Source organism: Periplaneta americana, chromosome 1 (genome assembly GCF_040183065.1).
Source record: "Periplaneta americana isolate PAMFEO1 chromosome 1, P.americana_PAMFEO1_priV1, whole genome shotgun sequence".
NCBI classification, from domain to species: Eukaryota; Metazoa; Arthropoda; class Insecta; order Blattodea; family Blattidae; genus Periplaneta; species Periplaneta americana.
Window position 1 is genome coordinate 148,383,728 of NC_091117.1, and position 26,689 is coordinate 148,410,416.

Here is a 26,689-nt window from a genome sequence, read left to right on the forward strand (position 1 = left end):
TTCATGCGGCTTTCGAAATACATTTTTTTTTTTTATTATTGGTTGATTTTAAATTATTCGATTTCTCCGCGCTCTGGTGGCAGTAAAACGTAATACACAGAATTATCGATAGTTACCTATCATTTCCCTCTGCTGGATAAAAAAGAAACAAATTACAGATTCAAAAAATATCGATAGAATGGTCAGTAAATTCAAGTATAATGTATAATACGCATATTTAGACAACTTTGAGGCATTTATAAGCAAATAGGCATTTACTAGTGAAATAGGCAATTATAGCCACCATAGAATTCGCATATAATACTCACACTGTCTTAAAATGGATATGTAACCTAAAATCTCCCGCCTTCAGGTTAAGGATTAAAGTAGGCATATAGGCATAAATCCGCAGCTTAGTGATAATTATATCAATGAAATACGGGAGCAAGTCGTAAACTTAGGAATAACAAGAGAGAGATTAGTTGAAGGAAAAACTAAATGAGGTAGAAACAAATAGTATGAATAAAACCATTAGAAATTTATATAAGGGCATAAAGGAATGTAAGAAAAGTTATTAGGCAAGTATAAACGTGATCAAGGATAAGAGTCCTCTGAGCAGATAATCTGCCCACGACTACAAGAGACGTCAACTCTACCCGTATTTTAAATCAACATTTAATCTTTACTTTAAAAAATTTAGTGTGTCTAGCTGTGATAAATCCACACAAAATCCAGAAAGTCAATCATTCCATACAATATTCCACAGAGCAACCAAAATTCAACCTACTTCGTAGAATTCCACACAGTTTGTCAACACTGGTTGCCATTGTTGAGGAATGTTTGGGAAACAGCATGGAGATTAGGGGTCGGCCCTCGTGTAGAAAAGGAAAAGAATGCTTCTTATTAATATTCTGTATAAATACAGTAATAATTGAAGGCTAAAAACTAGTTTAATAAGAACTTTAGTTTATCTATTTATTTCTGTATGTTTTCCAACAGGAAATTCTTACATATCACGACGTAAAATACTAAGTTCATCCCTTAACAATCTCATCGTGGAAAGCTTTACATATTTTAAGACAGTTGTCGCAATCACTACCCGTTTGGCAAGTGACAATTTCGGTGCTGTTTTCCTTGAGACACGTTTGTTGCAGTTTTTCTATCCTCGGCAGTACATTCAGGCAATTCACTTGGCAAGTGTTGTTGACACAAGAAGAGGTGCCTCCCCATTCCACTGGACCCGGGCCTAACCATGGAAGCAGTAAGGCGCTGCACGACGTTGCAGCCAGAATCAAACATGTAACTATGACAATTCTGCATTCCATTTCGATTGTCTTTGTATATCCACGATCTGAGAACAAAACGAAAAAAGTAAATTTATAAAATTATTATTGTTGCCAGTAGGGTTGGCAGCGTAAAATATATGATATATATTACACGTAAACTACACGTAATGTAGGCCTACGTCGCATAAAAGTCTAATTTTACACTGTTTTCTACACGGCGTAATAAATTATTTTCTGATCACAGAAATGAAAATAATTTTATCGGTTAAATGTAACGTAGATATGAATTTTAAGTAGAATTCAAAGTTACGATACATTAACTCTAAAGTTATGTGCACACAGAATAGGCACAGTATTTACAGAGTACCTGACAAAGTAGTCCTTCTCCCTCATACACACACTTTGTCAATTGCAATGCAGACTGAGCAGGAAGAAGAAGAATTGCTTGAAGGACAATCGTAAATATTATGTTGGCCAGGTGTAAAAATATATTAGTTTTCTTAGGTTTCTAAGCAATTTCACAGAGCAATAGTGTTTACAAAAGTACTTCATAGCAATTTAAGTAATATTGAAGTAATACTAATTTTATTTTATCATCGGAATACCATAACATACACCATTTTTAAATGTACATGATTTGTACTATAGTATGAAGAATATAAACGACATAAATAGAATAATTTACAAATTTAAATCACAGAAAAAAACATGTCTTAAAATAATAAGTTTGCTGTAAAAGACACAGCATTTAGTTTAACATTTAATTAACAAGAATTTCTGTTTGATATAAATCAAATCCTCGTATGAGTTAACTCTATACCGGGAGCAAATTGAACATAAGGTAGCTTAATATATTATTACGAAGAAAGAAAACATAATGTTACATTTAAAACGAAAATAACTTCAATAATCTATGTAATTAGAATGCAATATTATTAAGAAGTCAAATATATATATATATATATATGTAAGTTAACTGAATAAATAAAATAGAATAAACTGAATATGAAATTATTTAAAATACAGTAACACCAAATCAGAAGATATTCATTTAAAATATACCAGTCAACTGTATAATAAAATTAACATTAATTGAATTACGTTTCCTAAATATCTTTCATTCCTCATTTGAGGCGTGCAGTTGCAAAATCGGATACATCACTTTTTTTCGAAAATGAGTTAATGTTATGATTCATATCTTCATATGATTCTACAACTGCTATAGCACTGTTATGCTCCAAAACCAGATACATCACATGGATTTGTATGATGAAAGAATAGTATTGGTTGCAAAACCAGATAAGTCATGTGAGTTTGTTTTCAAAACCAGATACATCAAGAATTTGCGCACACGTTCATTGCGCATCAGTATAGTTCCCGCGCAGAAACAGCTGAAAGAAGAACGGCAAGATGTCATCATTAGCCTTAACGAGTAAACAGATATTTTCTCCAATTTGGAACAGTCATAACTTTGTCAGATCAAACACATGACTGAAAAAACTGTTTCCAATATAGTGCGGCCACCAGCTCAGTGGAACTTTCCATGTAAAAGGTTTTTCTTCCAGTCGAATAAGAAGAAGGATGACTTCCTAGTGAAGGATGAAATTCACTACAGGAGTGAGTCTGGTCAATACAACAGCATTTGTTACAGGAACAAAAAAATAATAAATATTGCATCACCAAGCATAATACTGCCAAGAGTACAAGTGTCACAATTAAAAATAAATGACGTAACTGGTTTCTGACAAAACATTTTGGCAATGACTGGAAATCACTTCAAACATTAGCTACTATGCACGTAATCTTAACAGACTGGAAAGCTAGGATGAAAATCAGATTTCTTCAAGGAATGAAGAAGAAAATGTGTGTGACCATGCTTGTGAAATAGGTGATCTGGTTGTTTAATAGTAATTCAGTTTCTTTTGTGATGAAACAGTGGGTTTAAAATAATACATTGTATATAACAGAATGGTTTTATGCTTTCAAACCAGGATAAGTCCTTTTATTCATTTGCAAACCCAGATAGATCACAGAACAATTTTCAAAACCAGAGACATCAAATACATATTCTCTATTATCTACTAATTATGCAATAATGTCACTGCCATACGTCATGGAACGTTACAATATTCCATAACAAACGTAGGTATTCTCCAAGTATTACAATTTTACCTCTTGGTGTATAGGAAATAACATTTTTCCTTCATTCTGAAAATTATGTTTCAGTGATATATCTGATTTTGCAAATAAACGCCTAATTTGAAAGTACATGTATTATTATTTTTATCGTACACACTTTAAAACCATGTAATTATGAATGTTTTACTCCGTAATGAAATTAAGACAGGGGCGTACTTCAGGCCTGGCGGCGCCAGGGTACTGCTTTTTGAAGCCAGGCGACGCCAGTGACTTTTATAATTTTCATTCTATCGTTAACATTTACATTTTTTAAAAGTATTATTTCATTCATATTTAAGGTTTCAAATGGCGTTTTTATGACTAAAATTTTCTTTGTAATAATGTTAGCTGCAAAATCCTAGTACAGAGCATTGTACGCATAAACAGCAATAACTCAGTGAAAGAAATTTCAAAATTGAGTAATTTTTAGAAAATATATGGCATTTTGAAGAAATAGAACAATTTTTAATTAATCACTTTTTTAAGGAATCAAAAAGTGAAATTGAAGTTTCTGATATATGGTTATGTTAGTCTACTTTCATATGTTTTCTGATAAATATCTTAATAACGTTGGTTAAAAAATGTAGATTTTCCTCCAAAACGTTAATACATACCTTAAACAATTTCATACTAAGGTCTACTCTACAGACCTAACAACTTCTATATCCACATTCGAACCCATGTGTTTCCGTCTGACGTTCCATAAGTATTCGTTCGGAAATGGTGTTGCAGAATGATGATGACGACTACGACGAAGTACCACCGAAATTCCTGGGCCAGTGCACTTTTTTTGTTTAGAAATACCCCTCTGAATTAAAGATACGAGTATATTATTTTCCAGCAGTGGTGATGAATTTTGCCTCTTATTTTTGTACTAAAAATCCAGAAATGCATGTAGAGTGTTAGTTGAAAGACCTGAAGACAAAAATATCTTTGGGGAGGACGAGACGTAGATGGGGGATGATATTAATATGGATTTGAGGGAGGTGGGATAAGATGCTAGGGACTGGATTAATCTTGCTCAGGATAGAGACCGAAGACGGGCTTATGTGAGGGCGACATTGAACTCCAGAGTTTCATTAAAGCCATATTTGTAAATAAGTAAATGGAATAAGATATCAGATCATAATTAACATTAAGATATTTGGATCATATAAAGGAACTAATAGGAGTGGAAAAGAAGGAGATTGAAGAACGCTGATTTCCAGTGAAAGATCTACCTTTGGGCAGAAAACTGAGAATGAATTCACTAAACGTCGCGTGGAACAGTACCCACTATTTGCATTCATTTTCGGGCTGATGTTTTGGCATTTTATAATAATCTTCATTTTCTTCAGTAAGTTGTAGGCGCCAGGCGCCTATTCATTCTCAAGTAATCAGGGGAATTCAATCGTAGTTAGTGACTCTCAAATATCAGCCAATCTCTTTGGTGGACAGCGTGAAGGTCTTTTGGTGGCAGGTCTTGCGTATCTTGACTGCCTGATTAATAGGTGTTCGTATGCTTGTTCTGCGTGACAGTTCAGGCTTCTCGTCTGTTTTTTTTTAATAAATATTATGACTATTTCTACCACGTTACAAAGATTTCGAATTTCATACACGACCAAACCTCGTTTTCCACATGATACATCGGAGAGTAATCAAGTTATGATATTACATTATCTATTATTTTTTTAAATTGTGACAAGTCTCTTCCTTATCATTTGTCAAATATATATTAGATAATATAATGTACTGTTACTAAATACAGCAGAACTAAAAGAAGGTAAGAGTTTTTATTACTACTGAATAATGCGAATTTTTAATGAATGAAAAGGAGATTTTAATGTTATTTGACATATGTTTGTCTAGTTTGAAAAATTTATTTCTTCACATTTTTTTTAATTTGTACATATTTTCCAAAAATCCTGGGAACGTCTTCTGTAGTACTAGTTCGAAGAATAGCTATGAAATAAGAAAATGCCAAAATTTATTGCAAGGTACAATAGGTGATGCAGAATAATTTTAAATGTTTCGAATATAAGTTTTATGTTTTCATGTTGCTCTCAGTTAATTCAGAAATACAGTTAATACCTGTACATAATCACAGCTAAATATATTAGTCAAGAAATTATTTCGAAATTAGTGTGATATTTGTAGCATGTTTTAAATATCAAATAAAACGATTTTCATTAGTTAAGTGGAATACATATGCTATCACCAAAGTGTCATGACTCTAAATATAAAATAGTTTGTGGCAAGTATTACTTCAATATTCTCTTTAAATGTAGATCCTGGTAAGGCCTACTTAACATAAATCGTCGGATTAGAGTGTAAACCTGCTAAATCCAGTTTTTGTCTAAAATGACATTTTAGTACCATTGGAAAGGGGACGAGACGACGAATCGCGTAGAAAATATAGCTATGCAAAATTCAGCTCGTAAGTGTACATAAACGCGTGATGAGTAAAACAGTCAAATCCACTTCCATCAAAGCTCGCTGCTAACTCCATAGCGACTGTCCATGTGGCTAGTGTGTTCGATCTTTGCATGTATTCTCGTGTAGTCAAACACGTTTTGGGTATTTATTGCTGTTATTAAAGCTTTTAATGACTGAAATATTGCATAGTGTGTATAATTACGATTGTTCAATTACTCTTTAGTGTCAAAATAATTAGAAATTCGGTTCGTTTTAGATTTCAATTTTTTATTCTTCTAGGTACTGAGATTAGTAGATTTTGAGATGAATGTCGGCACTTAGCAAGTATTTTGCATGATGTTTAGCGCTACATATTTCATTATTAATGTTATTAGTTTATTTGATTTACGTGTTCTGCGACACGAAAATGAGGTTTCTGTTGTTCTAGATGTCTTCAAACAGTTGTAACCATCTTTGGCAAGGCAACGTCGTTATAGAACAAAAGTTCTTTTAGGTTGAACACACCCAAATGGAAGTAGACTACATCCATTCCACAGTTGAACGGGCTCTTAAAAATAAAAATATCAGTGTACCAGCAAATTACATAGAAATCTGCTAATCAACCAAAAAAAAAAAAAAAAGAAGCCCTGTCCTTATGACGTGTGATACTTAAGTCATTAATTCTTAAAAGAGTTCGATGAGATTAAATTTTATAAGAGCATTCTCCCTGGTCTTGATAGAGGCGATTCTAAGGTTATTGACATAAGAGCACTTAGCTACACTCCAAATGGTGATATACTATTGAAATTGAGTTTACCCATACGATTGGAAAATATATAATACCGCAAAGAAAATCGACATCACACAGACTTACAAAATCTTCACCAAAACATAAAGAAGATCGGTGTAAGAAAGCTTGAAGACTTGCAATATTTCAAGAATATTTTACCCCAAGATTGCCTCCAGTATTATGAGGTATGACCAATGACCTCATGATTGAACTAATTGGAGACTCAAAAGAATTTAGAGTTAACGAATTAGATAACTTGCCTATTATTCAGTAGAAGATGTTTTTTAGTTTGACTTTCTTTTATATAATTAATATTTTTCATTTTGAATATTTTGAGAATTAGAATAGGAAAGAAGAACATTTTCTGTTAATTTTTAAGAAAGAGCGTTTCATAACAATAAAAGGGAATGTTTATTTGCCGTTGTATTTTTCTTTCATTTTTGTTAAGTTGTCTGGAATAGAAGCTTTCTTCAAAGAGAGACTGAAAGAATGTCAAAGATAAATTAGGTGTGTAAAATATTTATTTTTACGGCTGATTATATGTTAAATCATTCGTTTGAAATAATAGAAACACTGTGGTAAATAAAACAACACTTTTAATTAATTTGCTTAATTTTCTTGAAAAGCCTGCTAACTCCACACTTAAAAAATTTTCTAGCTGCAAAAACCTGCTAAATTACAAAAATGAATATAAATAAAAAATACACTATATTGTAAGATTTCTTTTTTATCTATTAATGATCAGAATCAAAATGTGTACTACTTGTACTTTGGATTTGGCCCTAAAGTTTCAGGGTTAATTTTTAATCAGTTTTTTGTTTCCCCTAAAAATTACGTTTTTGTTAGTTAGCAGGTTTACACTCTAAGCCGACGATATACTTACTTACTGGCTTTTAAGGAACCCAAAGGTTCATTGCCGCCTTCACATAAGCCCGCCATCGGTCCCTATCCTGTGCAAAATTAATCCAGTCTCTATCATCATATCCCACCTCCCTCAAATCCATTTTAATATTATCCTTCCACCTACGTCTCGGCCTCCCCAGAGGTCTTTTTCCCTCCGGTCTCCCAACTAAAACTCTATATGCATTTCTGGATTCGCCCATACGTACTACATGCCCTGCCCATCTCAAACGTCTGGATTTAATTTTCCTAATTATGTCAGGTGAAGAATACAATGCGCACAGTTCTGCATTGTGTAACTTTCTCCATTCTCCTGTAATTTCATCCCGCTTAGCCCCAAATATTTTCCTAAGCATCTTATTCTCAAACACCCTTAACCTATGTTCCTCTCTCAGAGTGAGAGTCCAAGTTTCACAACCATACAGAACAACCGGTAATATAACTGTTTTATAAGTTCTAACTTTCAGATTTTTTGACAGCAGACTAGGTGACAAAGCTTCTCAACCGAATAATAACAGGCATTTCCCATATTTATTCTGCGTTTAATTTCCTCCCGAGTGCCATTTATATTTGTCACTGTTGCTCCAAGATATTTGAATTTTTCCACCCCTTCGAAGGATAAATCTCCAATTTTTATATTTCCATTTCGTACAATATTCTGGTCACGAGACATAATTATATACTTTGTCTTTTCGGTATTTACTTCCAAACCGATCGCTTTACTTGCTTCAAGTAAAATTTCCGTGTTTTCCCTGATCGTGTGTGGATTTTCTCCTAACATATTCACGTCATCTGCATAGACAAGAAGCTGATGTAACCCGTTCAATTCCAAACCATCTGTGTTTTCCTGAACTTTCCTAATGGCATATTCTAAAGCGAAGTTAAAAAGTAAAGGTGATAGTGCATCTCCCTGCTTTAGCCCGCAGTGAATTGGAAAAGCATCAGATAGAAACTGACCTATACGGACTCTGCTGTAAGTTTCACTGAGACACATTTTAATTAATCGAACTAGTTTCTTAGGAATACCAAAATCAATAAGAATATCATATAATACTTCCCTCTTAACCGAGTCATATGCCTTTTTGAAATCTATGAATAACGATAAGCCGACGATATATGCTATGTATCACAACAGTATACATTATTGGGTTCTAAAGAAAGTCAACTAGTTTGTCTGGAATTGATAATGCGTATCGTACTTGCTTTACATTTGTATGGGAGTGAATAAATGTTATTTAAAGGACTGGCCAAAATCTCGACAATTTAAAACAATGCAAATATACAGTAAACAATTTATGAGAAGTTTAGTGGAAAACTAGTGGCTTGATGCAGCAATAGCTGCTTGTATATTGGATAATTAAGATATTCTAATAGTAGTTATGTTTAACTTTTCTACCGGGTCATCTCTGATGATTGAGTCGACTCTGCAGTACTCCTTGAAATCCCATACAATTAAATGCATCTCTTCCTTGTTGTTTTCATTACAATTGTCACTGAGGGGACACACAATACCTCGGGTCGAATATTCATCAACGATACCATTATTTAATGTAGTACCGACAACCGAGATTTACTTGCATATGAAGTTATTTGGAATGTTAATAATATTTTCACCGATATTATTATTTTGATGTGTTCCATTTCCTAATTGAAGTAGCCACTCAGAAAATGCTCGTTCATTGACATTGGCTCGCATACCTTCGGTTGACATGAAGAATAATAAAGGAATTCCAAATTTTACTCTTCTGAATGCAGGATTCCAGGATTTGAACTCGGCTTGACATTGGCAACACTGGCAATATCTGCCTGTAATTAGCACAGAAAATAATAACTTTCCCACCCATTGGAATATTACCTAATGATTGATCGTTACATTTCATAATGTCTCTTAGCAAACGGTACACACAGTCAACTGTTACAGCAGGGATCATCGATGCTTCATCACTGAGAATCATAGATGCTTCACGTAAAACCTTAGCTTTTTCAGAGTTAGACTTGATGCAAGAAACTGACAAAGATGTTATAGGAAAAGGAAGATTGTATAACATTTACGTTACGGTTAGGGAAAATCTCGAAAAAAAAATTAACCAGTTAATCAGCCCGAGTTTCCGAATCGGCAGGCAAGCGCCTCAGCAGACTGAGCCACGCCGAAGGCCAACATTGTTAACTTTTATACAATATACTGTATATTGTTCAATGTTTATTTTTTAGAGGAAATTTCAGTACTCCATAATTTCGTTATTACAATAAAATTGAAATTGTTATTACTATCAATACAATAGTTTCTGACGCAATATTAATTCCTATTACCTTCTGCTTCAGTTAGAGTCAGAGAACTTTATTTCCGAAAAGTACAAATTTTCGCAAAGAAAATCAATGTTATTGTTATGGATCACACTGAAATGTCTATAAGAATAAATTTTCTACATATTGGAAAAATATAAAAAGTTTATTTTCATAAAATAATGACAAATCATTAAATAAACAACGGTATTCACCTTTCTTCCTTCCTCCTGTAAAGTTGCGTTTTTGGAGTTAACGTTGTCTGACTTTAAGCTCTCAATCTGTTCTCAAAATATTGTCGGTATCTCACATTTTGAAATGGATTATGCACTACACTTTTAAAACTGATGTGAAACGACCACATGATTTTTCTTGTCCCTATGCTTTATATAAACTTAACTGAAGTTTAAAAGTAATCTCCGATAAAAACGCTTCAAATAAATGTTGTAGTTATCTAGATTGAAAGTAACAATCTCTTTTTATTTCACATTGCAGTCTTTGTTGTGAACAATTGAACATCGTAATAAATAGGTGCAAAGCATACTTTCTTTATTTGAAGCACAGTCTTTTCTATGAGACTACACAACACCCTCCATTACTGACACTATTCAGGACCTCTAATCCTCTAATGACGCTATCTATATAGACATCCAACAAGGAAAACTCAGTGCGCAAAAACCAGCGGGCGTGATTGTCTCGCGCAGATGACGTATGCTCCCGTTCCCAGCATGCTCTCACGCCTACTGCAGTGGGGTAGGAGGGGTATAGCAAGCGCGCCGCGAGGAGTTCGAGCTGACTATTACTTGTAGGATTGTATTGTATTGTATAGTATTTATTAACATTCCATGGTATTCATACATTGCTTACAGCTACAATATGGAACAAGTCAAAAAACATAATACTATTATAAAATCTTAATTTATAGTCACAGTTTAGGTGAAATATATAAAGACGAGATTTACAATATAGTCTACTAGTAAAACACATAGTTTTAGTATCAATTTCATTAAATGTTATTGAATGTCATGAATTCACCTACAGAACAGAAGGCGAGAGAAATTAGGTACTTCTTTAATTTGGCCGTAAATAATTTTATGTTTTGAATTTCATTTTTTATATCGATAGGGAGGCTATTAAAATTTTTACTGCCATATAATGCACTCCTTTTTGATAGCACTATAGACTTGCCGATGGAGGATACCTATACCAGCTAACATGCTATGACTTGAAAAACCTAATACCGGTATCATTAAACACAGCAGTAATCAAATTAATATAGGTCTACTACAAAATTTCTTATTATATAAGGTTAGATAATGTAAATTTAACAATAAAAAAATTTCACGTACCAGAACTCAAATTCTACCCCTCTGCACAAAGGACCAGTTTTCAGACCACTACACTACCAAACAATAAAGTTTACTGGCAATAACGATGATAATATTTAAAACCCCACGTCATATAAAATGGTGTTGAATGAACGAAACCAAAGCCTTCTTGGTACGCATTACATCATGAGTAGACAGTGGATGCGGGATGATTTATCGTTGAATGTAGGTGCACATTTACTGTATGTTACATTTTTCTCATTCAGACCATTGGCTCAACAGTTTTTAAACGTAAACAGACGACGTCAACATGCTACTGTATCTCCGTACAGTCAGAAGAAAAAGAAAAATAACATAATGTAGTATATACCTTGCAAAGTTCAGTTCTCGTCTTCATTGATGCAATTACCAGCGTTGCAGTAAACGACGATATATTCTCGTAAGTTGTCGATACTGAATCGTCTTCGTCTATCGCTTAAACAGTTTTTGTATTGAGAGAATTTCTGAAGAAAACCTATAAAATGTGTATCACTCAATTTCTTTAGAGGAATATCATGTTTCACGTGTCGTTAAACCCGCACAACTAAATGATGATGATGATGATGATGATGATGACGATGATGATGTAGATGGTTCCTCAGATTTCATTTCAACGCATTTCCTGTGCGATGTACTGTTGCAATGTTTCTCTATAGCCCGAGTTGTTCTGGTTTTTATTTCAATTTTACATACATTACACATGATATTTTCTTCGTTATACATAAAATGTCACTCTCATACTTCTTAATTGCATTTCGTATCTCTGAATGAATTTAAGTAGGATAACACAGCTGCACACATTGCGTTGCAATGTTACTATTAACGGATCGGGCTTCCTTCGTTTTGTACGCTGCTGTACTCGCCAGGTACACAAAAGACGAACGACGCGGCACGTGCCATATACTCTGAAACGAAACAACTTCACTTTTCCTAAAGTCATCCCGCATCCACCGTCTAATCATGAGTAACGAAGAAAACTGAAGACATACGAACGGAACATAAGTCTCCTACGCATTTCTTATTTATATTTGTTAAATTATAAAATGTATAAAGAAATGTTTCAAGTTTTCAGTATTTTTGCAAATTTCTTGATTTAACAACGAATCGAATGAGACATTTCCCATCGTGATAGGTGTTGTAGTTTTCTCAAAATTTTTGCGTAAGCAACGAAATTATATATATATATATATATATATATATATATATATATATATTATCATTCATATTATTATATGATATTGACGATATTTCATATTGTTATTTATGTATATTTTCATGATTTTATACATTTCAAAATAGCTGCATATATAAAATAAAATGTATGAACTATTTAGCACTCGCGAACCCATAGGATTTCCTCGCGAAATCTGGAGAGACACTTTCAGAGACGCTCCTCTGACAGATCATACGTTTTTACATGTCAAACAGGAAATATTTTTATCATTGCACCGCAAGTACGACATTCGAAAGAAATATGAAGTAATTATGTCCTTCAATCGGCCAGAGATACCTAGAGAAGAATAAACAAATGTAGCTACATAGTTTTTTATATTTTCATGATTTTATACATTTCAAAATAGCTGCATATATAAAATAAAATGTATGAACTATTTAGCACTCGCGAACCCATAGGATTTCCTCGCGAAATCTGGAGAGACACTTTCAGAGACGCTCCTCTGACAGATCATACGTTTTTACATGTCAAACAGGAAATATTTTTATCATTGCACCGCAAGTACGACATTCGAAAGAAATATGAAGTAATTATGTCTTTCAATCGGCCAGAGATACCTAGAGAAGAATAAACAAATGTAGCTACATAGTTTTTTGGACGTAGAAAAGACATTTGATAGAGTGGATTGGAATATATATATATATATATATATTGAACCTGAAAAAAATTGTTTTCCGTTGGAAAGAGAGGAGGCTGCTCAGAAATGTTTATATGATACGAGTCAAAGTTAGAATAGGAGAATAAGTGTGAAATAGGTAGAGGATCCCTTTATCACCTATCCTGTTACATATCCTTGGAGTATTTAGTGAAGAATAAAGTGCATAAGATTTTGTGATGACATGGCGATGTTAGCAGAAGAGAATACGATACTAAAGGATTATGCTACTGGAGCTAAATGACAGCTGTGAGCAGAATGGGATTAAGATAAATGCATATAAGACTAAGGTCATGATTATCGGTAGAAAAATAAAGAAAGTAAAAGTGCGAATTCTAAATAAACAATATGGAATATTATCAAATGTTAAATTAAGCAGAATAGTTTAAAATATTGATTAATTTTAAAAATTATAAGTGGCGGTGAAGAATCCCTAAAGAATCTTTTATTACATCAATAAATTTCTCGCAAGGAATTTGTCGTGAGACCTAATTCTATCGAGATTTTATGTACATGTTTTGTTACACCTCCTCTGGGTCCAGACAATGAAACGTATATTTTCAATTTATGTTATATTTTGTGCTTACGTAGGGGAGGCAGTATTCGTAGATTTCTGTCCTCTCTTGATCTACTTCTTCGGCTTGCATTATTATTTTCTAAAATCTTATAGTTGGATCAAGAACGTTGTAAAATGTGACATACGTATGCAGTGTATTTGCACATATACTTTTAGCAGGACGAATAGAAGAAATAGTGTACGCACTTCCATGATTTCCCATTGTCGGTGGCGGACCTGACAACTAGTGGCGCTTCGATCGCTAGGATCTATCGGTTGCCTGAAGTCAGTCACCTTGAAAATATATTTCTCGCGCGTTCAATGATGAAAGTTGCAAGGGATTGTTAATATGCTTTGTTGTTGAGGGTTATGTAGATGTCTTCAATTTTTTGTGCTTTTAATTAACCAGTGAAAAAAGAATATTTCGTGGTGGTTTACAAAATAATTACAAAAATTCCGTACTATTTTGTTCCGGGTTGTAGATCAGAATACAGTAGAAATAGTATAACAATACATTTCTTTTCATTTTCCAAAGAAATAGATGAGTTTGGGAAATGGGCCAGAGCGATTCCGCGGAAAAATAGCCTAGGCAGCTTTTGGTAAATAACAGCATTTGTGATGAGCATTTTTCCGAATACATGATTATAAAATCAATCTGTTTTATTATAAAAAAAAGTCATGACAGAAATACTGCGAGTGCGTTGAAAATTACAACTAGGAGCTGTACCACACATTTCCCATAATTTACATAAATGATTAAATATATATGAAAGTAAACGTTCCGGTGTGGTAATATTCGATGAGGTCAAACTCAGAGAAGATATTCAATTTAATAATTATTCCCTTAAAGTGGACGAATTTGTTGATTTCGGAGATCTCATGACTGATGTCCAAAAGAAACAATTAGGAAATCATGCATTAGTATTTACGTTTATGCCATATATGCAAGATTGGATTCAACCAATTGCTATTTACGCTAGCAGAAACGGTACTTCAGGTGATATTCTCACTAAAATTCTTATAGGCACCGTGCATAGGTCTCAAAATCGTACTGGTGGCGCCGCGCAGTGTCTCAATTCCTAATTAACTATAGGCTCGCAGTCATTCACTAGTAATTGTGTGATATAGAAATTACATGCGGCTCTCTGCCGATAAAAAGTTGTAATATTAGTAAGAATGGGTTCATTGATTCATAGTGTTCTGCCCAAGGGCAGGTCTTTCACTGCAAACCCAGCAATCTACAGTCTTTAATTATTTTATAGACCCAGTGGAAAGTTCAGTACTGCTAGAGGAGTGTAAAAATGTAACTACAAAGTTCCTGAAATATCAGTGAAGTTATTTGGCATTTAAATCAGATTTCAGACCATTGCATGAGGGTGAACAGTGATATTACGAAAGCATTGATATACTTATATTTGATGTCATGACGTGTGTAATATTCGTGTGTATAATGTCTCTATAAATTACGTATTTTAATGTGATTTAATTCTAAAAGTAGTCTTAATTACACTTCCTGAATAATGGGCGACTACAAATTCTCTAAAACACAACACACAATGAACAATATCATCAACATACTACCTCTGATTGAGGTTCTGGCTGATATGTACATCTGTTATCAGGCTGTACATCTCACTTGACGATATGTGTCAGAGGAAGAACAATATTGTTTGTATGTATATGAAGTCTGACTAGTGTAATTTGTAGCTAGTCGGCGATATATCCAATGGAAGGGAAAAGGAACTGACCATTCTACCCCATGATATTCTGGCCTAGTTGCCTCATAAGTGGTGCCTTGTTGGTATCACTTATGAGGTTCAGACTTCTCTTTGGGCAGTTGAATAAACAAGATCAATATGCGGAAGCAGTTCAATTGATAGTTTGTGTAAAATGTTATACTGTATATTTTAATTCGCTGAATGCACCTTTCAACATGAATTCGAACACTGGCAACGCTGTAAGTAGTTTCGACTTCTTCAGCTGTTAATTTACCATCATGCAGATACGGTGGAGTAACAACAATGATCCCTTTATCGGAGAGGTTTGTTATTATTCCGGGAAAACCTGACTTCATCTCCACCTTTTAATAACGTCAATAATCCGCAATCAGTTGTTATGAATGTGTCACTCGATCTGCCTCGGTAGCATTTGGATTTGGAGGCCACCATCTGATCCACATTGGGTGGCTGTTCCACTTCTGAACAATTAATTGTCACTCTACATTTTTCAATATTGCAGGTATTGTTTCCTGAATACTTTCTCTAGGCCAAAACCCAAAATTACAGTAACCATTGTGGATGTCAACAACATTAAAGTGGCGGTAAAATACATTATAATTATAATTGTACGATTAACTCCGAACATCACCCTCATAGCAGAATACGACAATCCAGTTTTCATTTTAATTGGAAAATATGAGTAGACGATTTTCTTTACTAATCTTACTCTTGGACAGAATTTTTCGAAAGCTTTCGATGTGAAATTCACTAATAAAAATGGCAAAAATAATATGTATGGTCTACATCTTGGGTCGTTTCGACTATCTATGGTAGCTATTTTTGGGTTAAATGATAGAATTGGAAATATTTCTTATGATTCTATGGGTATGATTGTGTTTCAATTGGCAGCAATTTTAACAATATATTCGAAACCACAAATGTCACTCCCATTACGTCTGGTAGTTCTCTCTCATTTTTTATTGTAGAATAATTTCGGAAACCTTGCATTTCATTAAACATATCATCTGCTCCTGAACGCTTGTCATAACATTTCTTATGTGACTTCAGTTCGGCATGTAATGGAATAGACACTTGAGTAGACAATTCACACAATTCAATTGTGAAAGAAAAAACAAAATCACTAAGAATGGTTTCATTTACTTCTGCCTGTATAGCTACTTCATTTTTCGAAATAACACTAGTTGAGCATTCGCCTTCCATATAACTTATATTTTCATCTTTTCTTCTTCTTTGTACGTCTCTTTCGTACCTTTCCGGAGCTAGTTGAGATGAGGCAGTCTTTTTCTTGTAATCTTTTATAAAAATACTGGGAACGGTATGCTAGTTTTGGGGGTGTTCTGATCTCGTTCCCAATAAAATTAATACCACAAATTCTTGCTGCGGGTGTTGGTTTCCAAGGTAAACCATCAGCACTTGAAATCAAGAATTAAATATCGATATGAATAAATTTAAAAATAAGTATATTATTATTTATTGTTGCTAATATTATACATAATATATATGTAAAGAACTCAGTAATTATGTACTTTTTAAAATTTAAATGATAAATTCCTGTTGTTGTTGACTTAATGGTTATTTATAAACATAATACTATATACATTCTATTTTTATATCAGGCCTAGTATATAATAATACTATGATTACAAGCAGTGTAGCCTTATTTACTTTCGTCTGCGTACTGCATGGATCCACTATTAGCGTCTTTGCGCTTCAGTTTTCTGTTTTGGGAATGAATAAAAACAATATAGGTTGGTGTGTTCCTATAAGCATTACTACACTCAAGAACACAGCAATTTGCATTACCTTTCCGCGTTTTAGGATCATCCATATTTCTAATCATTTAACCTGAGATGTTAAGTATATTCATACGCTTCAAGCACAACTCTATCGCTGCTGTCCTGCAGTTAGTAACAACAGTCGCCACCAGAGGAGCTTGCACGGTGCCTATACAAGTTAAACTACAATTAGAAGCAGGCAACTAATCATGATGAGTAACTTAATTAATTTATAGGAACGTAAAACATCATTCAATTCCTTATTTAATAACGCTTTGTAGGTTCTTTCTGTCCCTGAATTCGCAACTTGTTACGAAAAGATTATTTAAATACTTAACTTACAATATTGCTTTCACAACGCTTCAGATCCCAATGTATTTTCTGTTACGAAAGTTCATAATGGTATTACCTGATGTAAGACTATTCATTATGAATAAGAAACTATAAGGGTAATTCTTAAATTACGAATAGCCGCGTAAAATAGAAGAAATTTGCTTTTAAAAAGGACTACATTCAGCGTAAAACGTACTGGGAACTCTTTCCGAGTCACGCTCATAGTAGCAGCGCCGCGTTGCGGCAGATTCGTGTAAACTCACAGAGTGCGTACACTATTTCTATTCGTCCTGCTTTTAATAACAATGTGAATTTTGTCTTTAAACACTTCATTATTTTCTAATTATCGTACAGCTGAAGCTACAAAGCGTGAGATGGGGAGAACGATTTATAATTTGGCCTAACTTCTCTATAGCCTACATATTAAATTTGGACACAAATAATGAATTTCCATTTTACGATTAATAATGTTCAAATCAACAAAAAAATGTCAACTTGTTTACAAAATCTAGGCATTAACCCCCGCAATGAACTTCACTGTAATGAACAATGTTACTGAGTATTTATAATATTGAATACTAAATTATGACCAAATGTATTTATTGTAACGATTTATTAACAGGTATTACTGGATATTCTTTTGTATTGTAGAGTAGAATTAGAAGTTTTATTTTCGCTGGCAGTGTACTCGCACGTAAATTTATTTAATCCAATCGTGGAAGTCTGTACACCCGTGAATAAAATCTTCTGTTGCTCGATTTGAAATCTCTTCGAAACTGACGCCGCCGTGCGACTTTTATCTGGACGATAATTAATGGACATTTTCTCACTCGTTTATCACTACTTAGGAACACTGTCATTGCACATATTTTCTTGTCGTGTGCGAGGCTCGTGAAATCACTTCTTGCACAAAATGAATTCAATCCAGTACATTTTCTTTGTCATCATTCGTTTTAGGAGGCATTTAAGGGTACGGTAAGAAATCTCGTATGCTTGCGATGCTCTAAAACAGTTCATACCCTCTGTTATAACATGTTCCATCGCATGTTGAAGACTATCCTCAATCCACTGACCTTCTATCAGAGGATCTTACGTAATATTTACACATTCCCTGCCATAAAACAAAAAAAAAAACTCTTCCAACAACGTGCCATATTGCCCCGAAAATTGTGATCATCTTCCCCAAGTATCGGGGTAAGGTACCTAGTGCTGTGACGCAATCTAAAATGGCGGAACAAACTTTAGAACCTTTACTGCAATATCCATTACAAAGGTTTTACAGTTATTATGAATTCAAGGATGTATTAAAATTTCAACATACTTTTACAATTATTTTATAGCAAAAAATGAGCTGTTTTCTTGCTCTTCTTCTTCTCATAACAAGAACACGTGGCAAAATGAGTTAGCTTCCACTCTACAAACATTCAACTGTCTCAGTGATCATGAGGACATGCGGGTGGCGTTCTCTCTTGAAAGAATGTGAAACTACAAAGAAATAAGCATCTTCCCCCGATAGTCATCTCCCCCCGATTCACTCTAAGGCAAACTCGGCTAATTTCCCTGTACGTCTAATTTCGCAGTATCTCATATATTAATTAATTCTGGAGTTGTCCGTGTTCGTTTGAGCTTAAAAAAATACGGATAAATGCCAGAACCTGTCGGGGATGTTTCATGCAGGAAGATCCTATTGCAACGCATTCTGGCGAAAGTTACAGAACTATTTGCTTTAGTAGGTGTGTGTTTTCTGAGATAGAGTGAGTAAATTTGTAGTTGTGTGTTTCTGGACAATATATCGTCTAGATATTCAGAACTGTAATTATCACACTATGATTAATGAATTCTCCACATTATTACGATTAATTTGAACCCTTGCTTGTTCTTTTATCTAATATAGTTTGTTCGTAATATGCTTTTGCCGGTACTCAGTTTCTTAACTGTAGTTTCCGCTAGTTGCCTGTAGAGCAGTTCGAGTGGCACGCAGATTCTAACTTCCTTTAAGAAGCGTTACGGGCTAAGTATGCGATAGCCAGAAAATCTGTCCTATCATAGAGCAGCTCCCTAATTTCGCTCGAATTTGAACGATTTTTATGATGTGCTAGGAAGTGTATGAGAAAGCATAACTGTGTACCAAGCCTAATCTCATTTGGAATTTAGATGAAACAGGGTTTTCATTGTTTACCAACCTAGCAAAATTGTGTCCCTGAAAGGAGCAAAGTCTGTTCTCCTTCAAACAATGGCAGAGAAAGGAGAAACAGCAATTGTCTTGCCAGCGGAAACGGATTCGTATTAGGCCTAAATAGTTGTAATATTTTTTTTTCTATCTTTAGCATAACGTTTAATGCAGATATGTGTTAGATAAATGTATTAATTTACAATTAATATGCAAGCCTTTTCCTTTTATTAATGTTAATAATTGAAGCACAATTCTTCTATATATGTTGCCTAGTTTGTTAATGTGTGTTCAGTTCATGTGTGTAAACATATACTGATGTTTAGATTACATGAAAACATGTTTTGAGCTAAAAAGAGTATTATTGAAAATTGCACAAGTATTACTGCCAAATTTCCCGAGTAGTACTGCGAAGTTACACGAGTTTCTGAAACGCACACACATGATCTCATGTTTTAGATGAAGCTATTTTCCCTGTTGAGATACATTTAAAAAATAAAAATTTTTCCCAACCAATACAATTATGTCTAGTGATTAACTGCTGCATGAAGGAAATTTTTTCAAGTATTTTGGGTATAATTATAGACAGAAAAACTTAATACTGAGAAATTAGCCGAGTTTGCCTTATATATAAATTGTAAAACATGAAAACTAGTGCCTATAAATATTTCACTTTCTAATTCCAAAGTCACTGGAATCTAAGTCAAATACATCGAAATGAAAACATGTTAAGTGCTTTGTACCTGATTTATTAACAAATAAAAATAAGAAATGATTTTTCACCAAGTCTGCAAGAATTCGACAACCCTAGTTCTCTTATGTCTTTAGTGGTAAATGAAATTATAGGGATCCAACATAATATTAAGACATTATTTTCACTCTCGTGATTTTCTCATCCACTTATTGCCTCAATCAAACTTTATCCTCTTCAATTTTAAAGCGATTGGCGAGATTTGTATTGCTTTCGAAAGCTCATATTACTCAACATTATCTTAGGAGTGAAGAAGGAAAGAATTATTCGCAATAGTTGAAGGTAGAGAATAATAATTATGACATGTTTGAAATCCATTTAAAAACATAATCACTTCTACATCTTTACGTGAATTTATTGTTACAATAACAAATAATTTAGTTTTTAACACTTACAGTAAGAGATACAAATGTACTTCATGATTTTCTAGCACTACTTCATGATAGAAGACAGGTCTATGCATCTGATCTTTCCTCTTAACCTTATATAAGACGAACATAGTATATTTCCCTTGACATGAGGTTAGCACGACTCCGTTATCCAGATCCTAACATCAACAGTGGAGAAACACATACGTTATGTGAGGGATTCGAACCAAAAGAAATGGTTTTAACACAGCTTTGAAAGTTCATATTAACGGTTACAAAATCCGCGATTTGCAAATCTTGTTTAATTCATTCATAATTCTCTGCGCAAGGGCAGAACCTTCACTGCCTATCCAGCTCCTTACAGTCTTCAAATTTGGATATCAACTGCACTAAAGGTTTCTGCAGACGTCATCCCTAAAAGGATCTACTCCGAAATTTTTATTTGTAGGACTTTGAATTATCTACATATACCCCAACCTGCTGGACTATTTCCAACTACCGCGCAGTGGCATTTCAGAATTATAAGAGCGCCTCCAGTGTTAATAAAGGGAGTGACGGAAGAACGTCGAAGGCAGTGGCTGTTATAGGTTTTTATTGAGAGAGCATCAAGTTGAAACAGAGAATCTTGGCTTTAAATAATGCTTTGTTATAATTCAGAAACAGCTTAATAATCACCAGTTTTAATAGAGTGCAGACCAACTTACCTCTTGTATTTATGAAGGATGAGTGGAACGCAGAAAAATTTTCTCCGGCACCGGGATTTGAACAAGGCTTTTTAGCTCTACGTGCTGACGCTCTATCCACTAAGCCACACCAGATTCCCATCCCGATGTCGGATTGAATCCTATCAGTTTAAGTTCCCTCTAGTGGCCTACCCTCATGCACTACGTCATAGATGTATGACAGTGGCACAATGTCCACACATGTGCATAGGTGCTCCTCTCCACAGAATGTCACTCTATCCATTACCTTCCCGCTTTTCCGTCTCCTTTTTCGTTTTCGCATACGATCCATATATCTCAATGTGGTCTGTCGTCTGATATCTTACTTACAACAAAATTAACCATAACTCTAGTTATCCCACTTTGTGATAGAATCTATTGGAAGAACATCATTATGAAGTGTACATATGATAATAATTAATGTATGATGCCATGCATATTCCATTTGTGACGTTTATTTATACAGGGTGTTGCCGGGCTAGTGTTACTAACTTTCAAGGATGATGGGGAAGGGAATATGTATCAATTTGAGATAAGGAACCCTGGTCCAGAAATGACTGAGTCGAAAGTTATAAGCAAAAATAGTTGTGTGGAAATGAAATGATTTTATTCTTCTGTACAACTTATTTATATGTATTTATCTGTACAGCTTACACATACTATATTCATCTGACGTTGTTTACATTGTCCACTTACAGTATTCCGTTCAGTGCGCTGTCTGAGGGGGTGGGGTACAGAAAATTACACTAAAGCAATGCAGAAGGCGTAATGTGTAACGGACATGGTCGGTTCTGATATGCACGTCTGTAGACAGCAGTGTATATGTACAAGTTGCAGTGTCCAATCGATCAGTCCTATTGAAATGGAGGAGTACACGAGAGCGGAATATGCAGACATGATTTTCGAATATGGATGAGCCAATGAGAACAGTAGACAAGCTCACAGCTTGTATAGGGCCAAGTACCCACCTAGGAGAAATCTGGCCCATACCATTTTTCCACGATTGTTCCAAAGATTAAGGGAAGGAGGGTACGTGGTGCGAAATTACAATTTCATTTCCACACAACTATTTTTGCTTATAACTTTCGACTCAGTCATTTCCGGACCAGGGATCCTGATCTCAAATTGATACATCTGCCCTTCCCCATCATCCCTGAAAGTTAGTAACACCAGCCCGGAAACAACCTGTATGTTATAGATTTAAAAAGATGACTGCTTTCCTTAAAGTGGGCTATAGTCAAGAACTTATAAGCTGAATCAAGGAAAGACACTGGAGGGACAGCACATTGAATAGTGCTTGATTCAAGCATCAGATAATGAATACCTATTTTTTTCTAATTCTCTAATCTAATGGAAACTACACAGAAATGTTCATAGCTTCCTCAGTTGACGGAACGCATACTTAGAAATGTTTCTAACTTAATTTAATGGAAACCACATAACGGATATTCCGACCAGTAATCCATTTATTTGCAGTTGGGATTGAAGGTCTGCTTTATAATTTAAACCTCCGCCACAAAATTTACAAGAACGGGGACGCTCCTCTTTATGTGGTCATTTGTGATATTCCAAAGCAGGTTTTTGAGAAAATTGCCTTCTAAATTCTGCACATAGAAATGATCTAACACTAAAATGTATGCGTTTTTACGTTTTAAGTGAAGTTTTGGTTAACATAATTTTTTTCACATTCTGAACACTGAAAGTGAGCTTGCATTAAGAAATTGTAGAGGACATTAGAACACCGAAAGCTAACTGAATAGATATGTGGATATTTATCAACTAGAAAATATTTACTTCACGAAACCATTTAATGTTTCTCAATAGAACATTAAACTATACATTGCAGTCAATGCATGGCAGTGTAGGCCTACTCACCAGTCAAACTTGTGCAGTTCCTCGCAAACAATGTGTAAGTTAGTGTCGTTCGTTGAGACTACTTTCAGTTCCGCCTCTTGGTTATCAAAACGACATGAACTGGAATATAATTTGCATAAAGAATAGATTAGAAACGGTAACTACTATCTTACGAATGTTTTCATGTCGTTTGTTCGTCTACTTACGGAAGCTGACACGTATGAAATATCCTGTACTCCTATGTAATTTATTTTAGGGAAATTCCATGAATCTAATTTAAACCTGCATTCGGCCTACTACAATTGAAGCCATGAATTCCAAAACAGCACATGGCCACATTTTGGCGCTATATGAGTTATGGGTATCACTGGAATCGCCTTGTCATAAGCTTTCATATGACATTCAGAACAGCACAAAAATTCTCATTTTCTAACATGTTTCTCGAATGATAATCAAAACATCACAAAAGCATGGGTAAATGTTGTTCTGACTCTCAACGCAGATACTTGTAGTGAGCGCGACTGACTTCCAGAACAACACTAGTATACATACTTCCACCCGCTCTCGCTGAGAAGAGCTGCTTCCGCATCAGCTGTTACATTGTATTCCCGCGAAAATGTTTCCTTTTTGGATCATTTTATTAAACATTACGTTGCCCCGAGTGTGAAAAAAACTGTATATTTTCACTGACGCATGTACAACTGAAAACTGAAACAATACTGTTGTCAAATATCTATAACACTTAGTGGAAAGTGGGTGTTTTCAATATAGTGGGTTATTTTACGATGCTGTTCAACATCTCAGATTATTTAGCGTCTGAATGAAATGAAGGTGATAATGCCGGTGAAATGAGTCCGGAATCCAGCGCCGATAGTTACCCAGCATTTCCTCACATAGGGTTGAGTGGAAACCCCGGAAAAACCTCAACCAGGTAACTTTCCCCGACCGGGATTCGAACGCCGACCACCTGGATTCACGGTCAGACGCGCTAATCGTTACTCCACAGGTGTAGACTGAGACATGTTTATTCCACAAAAGGCCACTCTTTTGTACCCTGCGATATGGATTTTGCTCAAATAGAGTTAAAGAAGATGAAGCAGGATACTGTACTTTATACACTCCTCAGCAATGGATGGATATAATGAAGAAGAGTGCAAGTAATAATTATAAACATTGTTCACGTCGATCAATCCATGATTTTGGATTACGAAACCTTCTTTCAAAAAGTGAAAGAACCTGTGCCACTGTGGGAACATGAAGAAAAGTGGAAAGTGATATCATACAAGAATCGCAGTAATGATCTGACTGTTTGCACGTCATCTAGTTGACCAGTGACACAAACTTTTCAATTAAAAAAAATCGTGTTTCTAATTTGACAGTTTTGAATAAAACTTACAACAGTGAAATTACTACTTTTAAACCTGCGAAAGCAAGATACATTTTGAAGCATATATCTTCCATTGACACACTGTATCGGCCATACTTTGAGGGTCTACTTCATTATGGAAACTCAGGCAATGATAATGCTGCCTCAGAAAGTGAAGCCTGGGACTCAGAGTGAACATTTTTAGTATCATAATTCTATCTTCTGAAACCTTTGTCAATATGATTTAACAAAAATTGAAGTGCTGCCACTTATTTTTATGCAATTAAACAGAAATTAACATTTCATAGATAAAAGAGTTCCAGTGATTTCCAAAACAGCACAAAAGCACGATTTTTAACATTTTTTTATACTGAACGTATTCACAGATTTTATGTAAAACTTTGCAAGCCACAAAGTCATTATAATCTACACAAAGAAAAAAATCAAAGTAATATCTTTATTAGGTTTAAAGATATGTAAAAAAACTGATTATCTCAAGTGTTTGGTAAGTGGACTTGTGCTTTTTTGAAATTCATAGCTTCAATTATATTTTCTTAGGCACAATCTAGTGACGTTTTCCTCAATCTGTTGGAGTGAATGCAGTTTTAGATATAAAATAAAATACAAATAATACTTTAGTTTACTGTTTTCGGGCTTGTCACATTGCTAACTCACGTTCATTAGATTTATACCTAACCATGCATATCAAGTGGATACACGTCAAGAAATGTGAGTAAATAATTTCCTCCTATTGTTTTTAAAGCGGTCTTTTCTGTCTTATTGGCCCAGGATATTGGAATCGTGACGTCCTACAAGAAGGCCATGCTCTACATGTCACTTCCGTTATATTTAACATAGATATATGACATTGATTATTGTAATTACTCTTAAATTTCATTAACGAGAAAGTAATCAGAATATTTGATGTACTAGTGTTGTTAGTAAAGAAAAAGACAGTAAATAAAACAGAAAAACAATAGTAATGCACAGCTGTCTAAACAACAATAAAGTTGTTCGTGGAACAATACATAGTTAAATACACAGTGTTGCCAGTTTTTATGTGACTGTTTGACATTTTCTTTTTGTTCCTGAAGCACTGGGTTCTTTTTTTAGAATAATTGTTCAAGTAATTATTAGCCAATATAGTTGTGGTTCTAGAAACTAGCATACTGAGAAATGTCCGCAATGACACAATCTGAAATCTCCGTGATTACTAACAATTTCACATTGTTCTTCGCACATTAATTTTCTTAATATATCTCTTTGATGTGTTGCATTGATGAAGTCGCTCATATATGTCGAAATTAAACTCATATATGTCGAAATTAAACACTGAAACAATATGTACGCAAGTACAGTGATATAGTATATGGATTGCCACATCTGTCATCACCTGTCTATTATTCTTGAATATTTATTTAATTTGAATGTACTACTTGAATATTCTAATGACTGATCGTTATATAAAATATCCGTACATCTTACGTACTTTACCGCAACAATTACACACTTGACAACATAGCCTGAAATTTATATCAGATTTATAATATTGCTTTTCTTTACTTCAATATGATCACAATCAAGAATGACATCTTCGAAGCCATATTTCATAGGAGAATTTATATAACGCTGTAGATACAATCATGTCAACTCTTTTGTGGATTAAATTCTCTATCTTAAAATAAACACACGGAGGATTTCAATTTTAAAAGACTAATGAATTTCAGTTTCTTTTCATATTTTAGTACCTTTTTATAACAGAGACGTTGTAATTCCATCCTCTCATCTGCCTGTATCATGCATAACGTGTCTATAGAGGATCCGTTAAAATTTTTTCCAGAATAACATATTTAAACCAAATTTCATTTATAAAACATTTGCAAAAAGAATAATTCTGGATTTTGTTGTGTGGTGAAGAGCTGTCTGTGTTTTTGGAGCCAGTTTTTCATGCAACAATCTGTTGTCCACTTTGATTTGTGTGGAAATTAT

General features: G+C 34.3%; 1 long non-coding RNA gene across 1 annotated transcript; it reads right to left on the minus strand.

The window, feature by feature from the left end:
• Positions 1-925: 925 nt before the first annotated feature.
• On the minus strand, positions 926-23,523 carry LOC138701849 (uncharacterized). The gene is made up of 2 exons (XR_011332706.1): positions 23,356-23,523; positions 926-1,330 (listed from the first exon to the last, which is right to left on the minus strand). It is a non-coding gene; the product is annotated as an uncharacterized lncRNA (long non-coding RNA).
• Between the last annotated feature and the right edge of the window lie 3,166 nt (positions 23,524-26,689).